Below are 13,738 nucleotides of genomic sequence, written 5' to 3' on the forward strand. Positions count from 1 at the left end.
ACCAGGCGGTAGTGGAGCCCATTAGCTCAGGGCACAGACCTACACTCTTAACTGCCCGAGGGGTGGTTGATGTACGCAATGGGAGGGTACCCGTACGTCTCCTAAATTGTGGGGAGGATGAAATTAAATTACCAAGATATGCCACTGTTGCCAGGTTGTATACTGTGGATAATAACGCCATACACACAGTGAAGTCCTTAACCTCATCAGACACAGTGGAGGGTAATGGCTCAGAAACCCAGGTTCGAGATTGGTGTCAACAGCTCCATGTTGGGACTGACACCACTCCTGTACATCAAAAACAAGGTGTACACAGGGTGGTCCAGGAATACGAGCAGGTATTCAGCAAACACCCACTTGATTTTGGGAGGATTAAAGGGGTACAACACCATATACCCACTGGTGACCATCCACCCATCAAAGAACGTTACAGGCCACTCCCACCAGCACACTACCAGAAAGCAAAGGAAATGTTGCATGACATGAAGAAGGCAGGGGTAATAAGAGATAGCTGTAGTCCCTGGGCAGCTCCCCTGGTCCTGGTCAGGAAAAAGGATGGAAGCATGACGATTAGTGTTGAGCGAACATGCTCGACACTGCTCGGTACTCGACCGAGCATCACGCTACTCGGGATGTTCGGCGAGCACCGAGCATTTCCGGGTTAATCGAGCGGGAGCTCCGGTCTCCGCCCTGCATGTTTGGCGCTCTTTACAGAGCCAATGAACATGCAGGGATTGCCAGCCAGTCACTGTAATGCCGCAGCCATGTTGTTTGCGGGTATTACAGTGATTGGCTGGCCGCACAGCGTCACCTCGAGTATTTAAAACCGGGCGCCGCCATCTTGGACACAGTCGCTCCGGATCAGACAGTGTAGGGACAGCGCTGCTGATTTAGGGAGAGATATATCCTGCAAAATAGTTAGTGTAGGGTCTGTAAAGGCTGCCAGATCAAACAAACAGTCCTTCTCAGGACTAATATCCATCCCAGGTATATCAGGCAGGCAGGCAGGCAGGCTGTATAGGAGACGCAGTGGTTATACCAGCAAACGCTGCATTACAGTCCTGTGTGCTGCTCCGGTTGCTGAAATTGCTGGACTTAGCTCCAGGTCCCGGGGGCCAGGAAAAATCCTTTTTTTTTATCTAAATCCTCTTTTTTTTTTCCTCCTTCACAATGTACAAATACCCATCTTATTAACCTTTTGGTGCCCCCCCCCCCCCCCAAAAAAAAAAGTGTGCCTCTGATTTTTCAGACACAAATATATCTGTTGAAAATAGTCTGGTGTAGGCCAGAGAAATATATGTGTGGTTTTGCAGTTCTATGGGCCATTTGTATCTAAAAAAAACAGTTTCAGTGTGTCGCTCACTGTTCAGCCGCAAATATATATATATTTTAAAAAGCCTGGTATACACCAGTAAATTATTACTGTGGTTTTGATGTTCCACGGAAAAACATCTCTATTATCCTGTTTTTGGCATTTTTTGCTGTATAAAAATAATAATAGTGTCTCCCTGATTTTTCAGACACAAATATATCTGTTGAAAATAGTCTGGTGTAGGCCAGAGAGACAGAAGTGTGCTTTTGCTGTTCCACGGTAAAAAAATCTCTATTATCCTGCTTTTTGTACTTTTTGCTGTAAAAAAAAAAAAATAAATAGTGTCTCCCTGATTTTTCAGACACAAATATATCTGTTGAAAATAGTCTGGTGTAGGCCCGAGAAATACAAGTGTGGTTTTGCAGTTCCACGGTACAAACCTCAGTATTATCCACTTTTGGGCCATTTGTATCTAAAAAAAACAGTTTGAGTGTGTCGCTCACTGTTCAGCCGCAAATATATATATATTTTAAAAAGCCTGGTATACACCAGTAAATTATAACTGTGGTTTTGGTGTTCCACGATAAAAAATCTCTATTATTCAGGTTTTGGTAGCTTTTTCCGTAGAGAAAAACAGTAGTGTCTCCTGACTGTTGTGACACAAAAATATATCTGTTGAAAATAGTCTTGTGTAGGCCCGACATCCCAGTGTGGTTTCGCAGTTCCACGGGTCAAATCGCTGTACTATCCAGTTTTGGGCCTTTGGTATCTAAAAAAAAAGCAGTTTGAGTGTGTCGCTCATTGTTCAGCCGCAAATATCTCTATTTAAAAAAGTGTGGTATACCCCAGTAAACAATAACTGTGGTTTTCCTCTTCCACGGTTCTAATCTACTCTCTATTACCCTTTTTCCATTGATAGTGCAAGTGTAAGCTATTTTACTTAATTTACAATGGGCAAGGCGCGTGGCAAGGGACGTGGAAGTGGACGTTCTGGTGATGGTTCGTGCAGAGGACGGGGCCGTGGCCAAGGTGAAAATGTGCCACAACCAACAGCCACATCTTCTCGCTCCCACTTCGTGACCGAATTACTAGGGAAGCACAGAACAACACCAGTATTGAGAACTGATCAGTGTGAACAGGTTATTAATTGGATAGCAGACAACACTTCCAGTTACCTGGGCACCACCACCTCCGGTCTGTCTTCCACACGGTCAACTCTTAGTAGCCGTGAGTCTCGACCGCATACTCCTCCTCACCCTGATGCTCCTTCCTCCCACCATGCCGAGAGTCATCAGACAGCAAGTGATCCCACACTTGGACACTCTGAAGAGCTGTTCCCTGGTCCATTTCCATATTTGGGCCCCTCGCCTGATACGCTTGAAGTGGTGGAAGAGGAGATCCCATGTTGCGATGCCCAAATATTTGAACAGCCACGGCAACAGGAAGTCGACGTTGGCAATCTGTCACAAGAGGTGGACGATGACGAGACACAATTGCCAGGAAGTAAGGAGGAGGATCGTGGTGCGCAAGTGGAAGAGGAGGAGGTGGTGGATGATCTAGTAACTGACCCAACGTGGAAGGAGGACATGCAGATTGGGGCCAGCAGCACACAGGGGGAGGGAGGCAGAGTACCCCAACAGGCAGGAAGAAGCAGTGTGGTGGCCGCAGACAGAAGGCAGGCAACCGTTCCCCGTAACACCAACACGAGGGACGTTGCCAGTACAAGCGGTAGGTCTTCCAGAGTCTGGAATTTTTTTAAAGACTCTACTGATAACCCCAAAAAGGCCATATGTTCCACCTGCCATGCCAGCATCAGCAGGGGTGACAAAACTACCAGCCTGACCACCACCAGCATGATCAGGCACATGGCAGCAAAGCCCCCACTTTGTGGGGCGAAACTCAGGGTCCACGACCAGTGTCAGCGGGTGTCACCACTGCTTCTTCCACTGTTGTGCGTGCAATAGAACTCCCTGTTGTGTGTGAAAGGCAATCCCCTGTCCATACTGCATGTAAAGATGCCCCCTACTCTCAGTCTTCACTTGTTATGGCAGTTTCTCAAGAAACAGCATCAACGTCCACGTCCACGTCCCACCGCAGCGTTCAATTGTCCATATCCCAGACCTTTGAACGAAAGCGGAAATTCGCAGCTAACGCCCCACAGGCCACAGTCTTAAATTCGCACATTTCACGACTACTTGCATTGGAAATGCTGCCTTTTAGGCTGGTGGAGACGGAATCCTTCCTCAATCTTATGGCGGTGGCCGCCCTTCGGTACTCGGTCCCCAGCCGACACTATTTTGCCCGGTGTGCCATCCCCGCACTACACAAGCACGTGTCCCAAAGCATCTGCCGTGCCCTCAACAACGCAGTTACTGGGAGAGTCCACCTGATAACGGACACGTGGACAAGTGCTTGTGGCCAGGGACGGTACATCTCTCTGACGGCACACTGGGTAAACATAGTGGAAGCCGGGACCCAGTCGGACCTTGGGACGGAACACATCCTCCCCACACCGAGGATTGCGGGCCCTATGTCAGTCAGAGTTGCCCCCACAGTGTACAGCTCCTGCGCATCCTCCTCCTCCTCCTCATGTTCAGCCTCCATCTCAGATATCACCACATCAGTTACAAGCTGGAAGCATTGCAGTACTGCCTCCGCCAAGCGGCAACAGTCTGTGCTGAAACTCATAAGCTTAGGTGATAAACCTCACACTGCTGGTGAGTTGTGGACAGCTGTGAAAGAGCAGGCAGATCTGTGGCTGAGACCGCTGAACCTACATCCCGGCATGGTCGTGTGTGACAATGGCCGTAACCTGGTGGCGGCTCTGAAGCGAGGTGAGATCACACACGTACCATGCCTGGCTCATGTGCTTAACCTCGTGGTTCAGCGGTTTCTTAAATCGTACCACAAGTTGCCAGATCTGCTCGTGAAAGTACGCCGCCTGTCAGCTCATTTTCGCAAGTCGGCTACAGCTTCCGCCGCCCTTGCTGTGTTGCAGCAGCGTTTGCAGCTTCCGGCACACCGACTGGTGTGTGATGTCCCCACACGTTGGAACTCTACCCTCCACATGTTGCAAAGGATTTGTGAGGAGAAGAGAGCAGTTGTGGAGTACCAGCTGCAACAAGGCCGTCGATATTCAGGTCAGACTCCACACATAAGACCTCAGGAGTGGACCTGGATGTCTGACATATGTACCTTCCTGACAAACTTTGAGGAGGCGACCAAGATGGTGAGTGGCGATGACGCCATCATTAGTGTCAGCATCCCACTTGTCTGTCTTTTGCAACGCTCTCTGCAGAGAATTAAAGAGGAGGCATTGCAGCCAGAGTATGATGAGATGGATCAAGAAGCCGTAGCGGGCGATTACACACAGCCCAGCCTCATCTCATCCCAACGTGCATTGGGGGACAATGAGGGAGAGGAGGAGGAGGAGGAGGAGGAGGAGGAAGAACAGGAGCTGCTATCATGCGTTGTAGACGGTAGTACCTGTACAAGTGTCATACCGTCGGTTCAGCGTGGGTGGCCTGAGGACAGGGGGGAGGAGGAAGAGGAGGAGGAGAGCATGGTCAGTCGTCATCTTGGTGAGGACACGGAAATCTTGCCCATTACCAGTCTGGCACGCAAGGCTGACTTTATGTTACGCTGCCTTAACCGTGACCCTCGCGTTGTCAAAATGTTGGGTGACAGTCATTACTGGTTGGTGACACTTGTAGACCCCCACTACAAGGAGAACTTTCACTCTCTTAATCCTGAGGTGGAGAGGTCTACAAAAATGGGGCAATACCAGAAGGCCCTTGCTGCAGAATTCTTAAAAAAATTCCCATCTGAACACGCTAGCGGCAGAGGTCACAGTTCGTTGCCCAACCAAGGCGTACAGGCGAGAGAGATGCAACTCCAATCCAGCAGAGGCAGGGGAACACTGTCAACGTTCTGGGACAGTTTTTTCACACCCGCCCAGCTTACAGGCCCTGAGGCGCGGGGTACTCTCACAAGGAGTGGAAAGTTTCAAAAGATGGTGAGGGAGTACCTTGCCGATCGTACCAGTGTCCTCCGTGATTCCTCTGTGCCTTTTAATTATTGGGTATCCAAGCTGGACACTTGGAATGAACTCACTCTGTATGCCTTGGAGGTCCTGGCCTGCCCTGCCGCTAGCGTGTTATCGGAGCGTGTTTTTAGTGCCGCTGGGGGAATTATAACTGATAAGCGCACTCGCCTGTCAACTGACAATGCTGACAAGCTGACCCTTATCAAAATGAACAAGGGCTGGATTGGGCCAGACTTCTCATCACCACCAAATGACAGCAGAGTAACATAAAGTCAAATACACTGTGTTATTTCGGGAGGTGTATTCACATGCACCGCTTCACACCCACACATGGGTATACGCTTCCTCGTTTCGGCTGTTTAATCTTCTTCTCCTTATCCTCAGCCTCCACCACCACTATACCACCAGGGTGCCAGCATTGCAAGTTCCTCCGTCCTAATTTTTGGCAGCTTTTGCTGGGAAAGCATAAGCAAATACTATGGGAGACCCACTCCCCAATAATGGGACTTATGTTTGTAATATGCTGTACTGCATGGCTCTTGTAAGGGGCATTGCAAGTTGATCCGTCCTAATTTTTGGCAGCTTTTGCTGGGAAAGCATAAGCAAATACTATGGGAGACCCACTCCCCAATAATGGGACTTATGTTTGTAATATGCTGTACTGCATGGCTCTTGTAAGGGGCATTGCAAGTTGCTCCGTCCTAATTTTTGGCAGCTTTTGCTGGGAAAGCATAAGCAAATACTATGGGAGACCCACTCCCCAATAATGGGACTTATGTTTGTAATATGCTGTACTGCATGGCTCTTGTAAGGGGCATTGCAAGTTGCTCCATCCTAATTTTTGGCAGCTTTTGCTGGGAAAGCATAAGCAAATACTATGGGAGACCCACTCCCCAATAATGGGACTTATGTTTGTAATATGCTGTACTGCATGGCTCTTGTAAGGGGCATTGCAAGTTGCTCCGTCCTAATTTTTGGCAGCTTTTGCTTGCAAGGCATAAGCAAATACTATGGGACACCCACTCCCCAATAATGGGACTTATGTTTGTAATATGCTGTACTGCATGAGACGCACCCCCTGGGCCGTTTGTACACGTGTGTGGGATACCCGGTGCCGCGTCTCTGGGGTCTGTAGTCTCCGTGGCGGTGACCCGGTCCCATGGCTCAGGCTGGTCAAACCAGTGGCAATTTTTCTTAGGTTTTGAGGTTAATTGTCTGACTGCGCCACCCGTGGATTGCGGTCAGGGAGTACCACCGCTGCGAGGCAGACCGCTGAGGCTGGTGTTGTGTGCGCAGCATAAAATGGGATAACTCCCCTCGGGAGGAGTATAGCCTCAGGGCAGTGAGTGTGGATGATGGGGGTGATGGTGCACGAGCGCAGCAGGAATGACTCAGAGTCTTTGCAGTGCAGTTCAGGGTCTTTACTGATGATTATAAGGTAGACCCTCCCAGGAGTACTGGCTAGCATAAGAGGCCTGGTCAGTCTGTGAGCAAGCAGGAGTTCCCCTGGCCAGGTGGAGTTGTAGGCCTCCCCGTCTGTCTGCACTCTTCCTGGCTACCTTGCTGTAAGCGGGTAGAAGTAGCCCACGTCCCTGAGTGTACCGTGTAGTGCTCACCCGTATGGCTGGTGACTTGGGGCCTTCTGTTAGCCTCCGCTCCACGACGGCGGTGCTGGTCCCTTGCTTGTGACTGAGCCTCCGGGCTTCTATGGCCAGAGGACCTGAAATCCCCTGCCGGCTGGTTTCTGCTGCTGGATATATAAGTCCTCACATTGGAGTGCCTCAAAATTTTTGGTAGGCATTGCACTCACTGTATGCCCTATAACTGTGTAGCCGAACCGCTCCTTTTGTTACAGAAACATATCCTACAAGACATATCTGGTTGACTGGCCTGATATTGATGTGAATGGTCCCTGTTCCTCCTGCTCTTTCTTCTTTGCCACTACCTCATCCATCATTTATCACCTGAAGCTTTGTTTTAACGGGAGTCATAGAACTTGGATAGTAGCAGGAAAACATCCAGCAATCCTCGGAGGAGGTAGGATATGCGCCAAAACGCTGACCTCCTCAGGCCTAGCCGCTACTACATACATGCGCTTGCATTAGAACAAAACAAAGCAGATGCTAACTTCTATCATCCTCATCATGCTCCTCACCTTCGCACTCTCAACTCCCCTGGGCCAATGCTGCCCTAAAGCAGGCCAGGCTAAGAAAAGTGTGGGAAAGGTTACCGGTACAAATAGGGGTGGCTGGGGACCGAGTATGGACACCCGGCCACCCCCTCGAGGCTGGGGAGCAAGCGGGGACGCCCGGCCACCAGGCGGCTGGGGACTGAGTATGGATACCAGGCCGCCGACACACCCATGGCGTGGTGGCCAGATTCCGCCTCCACATGCCTAAAAGGCCCAATTTAAAGTGCAAGCACGCAAGCAGTATGGTATTGCAGCCTGGGGGTGGGTGGGTGGCAGGCTGCATACTTGCGCTTGCATTGCAAGGAATGGGAGAGGTACAATTGAACACTGCCCTGGGACAAGGACTTGAATGGGGATAGTTGCAAGTCTGCAACGACAGGTGCAAGGTGGGAGGCATCTTCGTATGTACCATGAACAGGGGTTTGGCATGCACACACTACAGCGGAATAGGCACTCCTTCCCACTAAATGCACTGGGGAGGGCACAGGTAATGGTTTGGTATACGAGCTTAATCTTATGTATAAGGCACACCAGGACAAATAGGGGCAGCTGGGGACTGAGTATGGATACCTCGCTGCCGAAGCAGCCATGAGGTAGTGGCCAGCTTCGGCCTCCTCTAAACTAAAAGGCCCCATTTCAAGTGCAAGCTAGCAGTATGAATTGCAGTCTGGGGGTGGGTGGGTGGCAGGCTGCACACTTACACTTGCATTAAAAGAAAACTTAGCAGATGCTAACTTCTGTCATCATCATCATGCTCCTCGCCTTGGCACTCTCAACTCCACCGATGGAGAAGTCAGGGCCCACTGGAGGAGTCTGGTTCTCTGGTGGGCTCGTCCAATGCTGCCTAAAGCAGGCCGGGCTAAAAAAAGTGTGTGGGGGGATGTTCCAAGGAGAAATGGGGGCGGCTGGGGACCGTTTATGGACACCCGACTGCCCCCAGGCGGTTGGGGACCTTGTGGACACTCGGCCGCGGGGCGGCTGGGGACTGAGTATGGACACCCGGCCGCCGGGCGGCTGGGGACTGAGTATGGATTCCAGGCCGCCAACACAGCCATGACGTGGTGGCCAGATTCCGCCTCCACATGCCTAAAAGGCCCAATTTCAAGTTCAAGCAAGCAAGCAGTATGGTATTGCAGCCTGGGGGTGGGTGGGTGGCAGGCTGCATACTTGCGCTTGTATTGCAAGGAATGGGGGAGGTACAATTGAACACTACCCTGGGACTAGAACTTGCATGGGGATAGTTGCAAGTCTGCATCTTCTGATGCGGCAAGGATCACTTATGATGGGCACACTTTTAGACAGTGACCTGGGAGTCAGAGATGCTTCCAGGGGTCTTCCCCATGCTGTTCCCATGTCTTTTCAGCACTTTATGCATGTGTCACACAGCACATGGCCAGATAAGGTTGTAAAATGTTAAAATGACATTTCCCAGTGAATGCATTTGTCATAGTTGAAAGCAATACAAAAGTGCAAAAACGCATAAAAAATGCTACTTGTGAACATAGCCGAAGGTGTGGAGGAGTATTTTTGTTTTTGGTCATTTATTTTAGCTTATACACAAGTCTTTTCCCTGGAAAGGATGCTCCTTAACATATTTCACAGGAAAAAAGTTTCACTTTCGTTTTATTGTGAGCCTGTAAAAGTGGCTTAATACCTCTGACCACGTTGTTGACAGCAGTGACCTGGGGGTCAGAAATGCTTCCTGGGGCGATCCCCATGCTGTCCCCATGTCATTTGAGCACTGTCACTATCGTTTTGGGCACTTGTTAGGCTTTCTACAGACTGCCGGGGGTGCCACCGCAAAAATGCTCGAGTCTCCCATAGACTAACATTGGGCTCGTTGCTCGGGTCGAGCACCCGAGTATCACGGCGAGCTCGGCCCGAGCTTCGAGCACCTGAGCATTTTAGTGCTCACTCAACACTAGACTAATGACGATGTGTGTAGATTACAGACAGGTAAATCACATAACACACAAAGATGCATACCCTTTGCCCCGTATAGAGGAATCCCTGGCTGCACTAAAGTCTGCAAATTACTTCTTTACCCTTGACCTCACTAGTGGGTACTGGCAAGTAGCAGTTGCTGAGGAGGACCGGGAGAAGACGGCCTTCACTACCCCGATGGGACTCTGTGAGTTCAACAGTATGCCGTTCAGACTCTGCAACACCCCTGGAACGTTCCAGAGATTGATGGAGTGCTGTTTGGGACACCGTAACTTCGAGACCGTGCTGCTATACCTGGATGATGTGATAGTGTACTCCAAGATGTATGAGGACCATTTGAAGCACCTGGCGGAAGTATTTGAGTCGTTGTCCCGGTATGGGATGAAATTGAAACCTTCAAAGTGCTATCTACTCAAACACAAGGTTCAGTACCTGCGGCACATCGTCAGTCCAGAAGGAGTAGCACCAGACCCGGAGAAGGTCACTCCCATCCAGAAATGGCCGGAGCCGAAGAATCCCAAGGAGGTACATCAGTTCCTGGGACTAGTCGGGTACTACCGGAGATTTGTAAAGGACTACACCAAGAAGGCAGTGCCTTTGCAAGATCTCCTGGTAGGGCAGTCCAACAGAGGCAAGAACTCCCCCTTCCAGTGGGGTAAAGAGCAGGCTGAGTCCTTTGCAGTGATGAAAGAGATCCTGACCGGTGAAGAAATCCTGGCCTACCCTGACTACAGCCAACCTTTCCTGCTGTACACTGATGCCAGCAACGAGGGACTAGGAGCTGTGTTAAGCCAGAAGCAGTATGGCAAGGAGAAGGTGATTGCCTATGCTAGCAGGAAGCTTCGTCCGACTGAGAGGAAACCGGAAAACTATAGCTCCTTCAATTTGGAGATCCTGGCCTTGGTCTGGGCCATCTTGAATGATTCAAGCACTACTTGGCCTCCAGTAAGATCACGGCTTACACTGACAACAACCTCTTGACACATCTAGAGACAGCCAAGTTGGGAGCCATGGAACAACGTTTGATGGCCCGGCTGTCAAACTATCAGTTCACCATCAAGTACCGGGCAGGCCACAAGAACGCCAACGCCGATACCCTATCCAGAATGCCTCACCAGTCGGACACTGAAGAAGAAGTGGATGACCTGGAGGAGCTTTAGCTACCGGCCTTCCACAGAAATGGGATGGTCCATGAGCAGCGCACCTCCAGGAGGTATCGTGGTAAGACATTAAACCCGTTACCTCATCACCGTTGGAAGGAGACACAGGACAGCGACCTGGTTGTCAGCCGTATCAAAGAACTGATAACCCAGGAAGGTTCCTCCCTGGAGAAGGACGTTCCTCCCCAAGCCAAGCAACTGTGGAATGACAGAAGCCGGCTGTTCATCTATATAGAGAAGCTGTGCTGAAGGTATGTCAACCCCAGGACCCATGAGATGGTATGGCAGATCGTAGTGCCCAGGACAGACATCCAGATGGTATTGGAGGCCTACCATGATCAAGCAGGGCACGTTGGCTGGAAGAAGCTGGAAACCCTCCTGAAGAATCGGTTTTATTGGGTTGGAATGCGGAGCTCCATAGAAAGGTGGTGCCGGGATTGTGGACCCTGTAGCCTCAGAAAAAAAGACTACAGCAGCCAGAAGGCACCCCTGCAGTCCATCAAGACAACCCAGCCCCTGGAGATCGTCGCTCTGGACCATGTCAAGCTGTCACCCAGCAGGTCAGGCTACTCGTATGCCCTGACCATGGTGGATCACTACTCCCGGTTCCTGGTGGTAGCCCCCGTCAAGGATCTGACGGCAGAAACTGCAGCAAGGACGTTTCAAATCTACTTCTGCAGGCCCCATGGATACCCAGAAAAGGTGCTGACGGATCAAGGCCCTGCCTTTGAAGCCGAGCTGTTCAAAAAGTTTTGCCATTTGTACGGGTGTAAGAAGATCCGGACTACACCGTACCACCACCAAACCAATGGGTTATGTGAAAAGATGAATAACATAGTCATCAACCTGTTGAAGTGTTGAAGACCTTACCTCTAGAAGAAAGAAACCAGTGGCCAGACAAACTACCTGACCTGGTAGATTTGTACAATCACATACCTGTGAGTTCCACCAATTTTACTCCAGCGTACCTCATAAGAGCAAGACCCGGAAAGTGATAGAACTCTCCTGTTAGGTTTTTTCTATTTTGCTGGTCCCATGACCTTTTTGCCTATTTAATCCTGCTCCGCCCTTCTGGCCATGCTGGACTTCATTGTAATTTCTACTCTTAAGCTAGCCAGGTGCTTTGTAAACTTTCTCAGTCAGTTTAGCTAGGTCTTTTTGAACTTTATGTTCTTTGTTGTGTGTTTGTCTTTTTACTGCTACAATTTCTGCTAGGAGGTGTCCATCTTTCTCCCAGTCCCTAGTTCTTGTAGGGATCCCTTCCTCACATCTATAGGTCTTCGTTCAGACTATCTGAGGACTTTAGCGGGTCTGATCGCAGGATCAGGTTCCCCGTTACATCGTAGGGATCTAGCTTAGTTCTATTGTAGGGACAGATCTCCTGTCTTTCCTTAGTGCTAGTAGCCTATCATAACAGTAAGTCCAGCCCAAAAATATCTCTAAGGAAAGACCTCCAGTTTCCATCATGGTGTCGGTTCAGGATTTGGCTCAACGCCTGCAGGGACTCTCTCTGGAGGTGGCCGAGCTCCAACAACACGTGAGTAGCTGTTCTGGAGCGCATTTTGTGGAGCCAAAGGTACGATTGCCTGATTTATTTTTTTGTGAACAACAAGATTTTTTTCCTCTAAAATTGCTTGTTTATTGTATTTTCGTTTGAGACCCAGATCCTCTGGGGATGAATCACAGCGCATAGGGTTCATAATGTCACTTTTGCGCAAAGAACCTCAGGGATGGGCCTTTTCTCTCCAACGTAGTGATCCGTGCTTTAGATCAGTGGATAGTTTTTTTCTGCTTTGGGGTTGTTGTATGATGATCCTGATCGTGTCTCATCAGCTAAGATGGAATTGAGACTTTTGAGTCAGGGATCAGGTAATGTGGAAAATTATTGTACTCACTTCCGTAGGTGGTCTGCTCAGGTGGGGTGGAACGATTCAGCTCTGAAAAGTTTGTTTCTTGCTGGGCTAGGTGAAAGGGTTAAAGATCTGCTTATTGCTTATCTTACACCTGGGAACTTGCAGGAGGCAAGGCAATTAGCTATACGGGTGGACAGGAGACTGCGTGCAAGGGTTAATGAGAGTAAATCCTTTGCTATGTCAGCTCCTAGTCTTGAGAGCGTCTGTACTGACATTGGAGAGCCGATGGAGATTGGGGCGATGTCACCCCGCTCTCAGGAAAAAGACCGCAGGTTTTCTGAAGGTTTGTGCTTTTATTGCGGAAAATCTGACCACTTTATTAAGAACTGTGAGCTTCGTTTGAACAAAGAAAAAAAAAAGGTCAGTTACGCCCGTATTGCCTGTTTAAATTCTAAGGGGGTATTTCTTTCTGGAAGCACCTCAGGCCAGGAGGAATTGATTGAATTTCGGGTATTTGTGGATTGTGGTTCTACACTCAATGTGATTGACAAGGGATTTTTGGAAAAACTTAAATTAAAACCCAAACCTTTTGTCATCCCCTATTGCCGTGGTTTCTGTCGATGGCTCTCCCTTGAAATGTGTTACTTACAAGGTTTATGAATTTCCCCTCACTATTAATGGTATTCACCAAGAAAATTTGGATTTGGTAGTATTAAATAATTTGCCTTCTCCAGTAATTTTGGGGTTACCCTGATTAAAATTGCACAATCCTGTACTGGATTGGTCTACTAATAAAATGAAGTCCTGGAGCCCTAAGTATTATGACAAGTGTTGTAACGGGCACATTGCTGCTGTGGATAAAGGGGAATTACCTGTACTTATTCAGGATTTTTGGAAATTTTTTTCTGAGGAGGAGTCGCAAATTTTGCCTCCCCATAGAGACTATGATTGTACCATTGAATTTGTCCCTGGAGCGACTCTTCCTAAAAGTCGTTTATTTAATCTTACTATTCCTGAGAGAAAGGCTTTGGAGGAATACATACAGACGAGTTTGGCCGCCGGTCATATCAGACCCTCTAAGTCACCTGTGGCTGTTGGATTTTTTTTTTGTTAAAAAAAAAGGACGGCGGTTTACGTCCTTGTCTGGACTTTTGCCAGATTAATAAAATTACTGTACGTAATCCCTACCCACTGCCATTGATTCCTGATTTGTTTAACCAGTTAGTGGGGGCC

Source organism: Phyllobates terribilis, unplaced genomic scaffold, assembly GCF_046119375.1.
Source record: "Phyllobates terribilis strain yellow unplaced genomic scaffold, ASM4611937v1 Scaffold_8__6_contigs__length_399053987, whole genome shotgun sequence".
NCBI classification, from domain to species: domain Eukaryota; kingdom Metazoa; phylum Chordata; class Amphibia; order Anura; family Dendrobatidae; genus Phyllobates; species Phyllobates terribilis.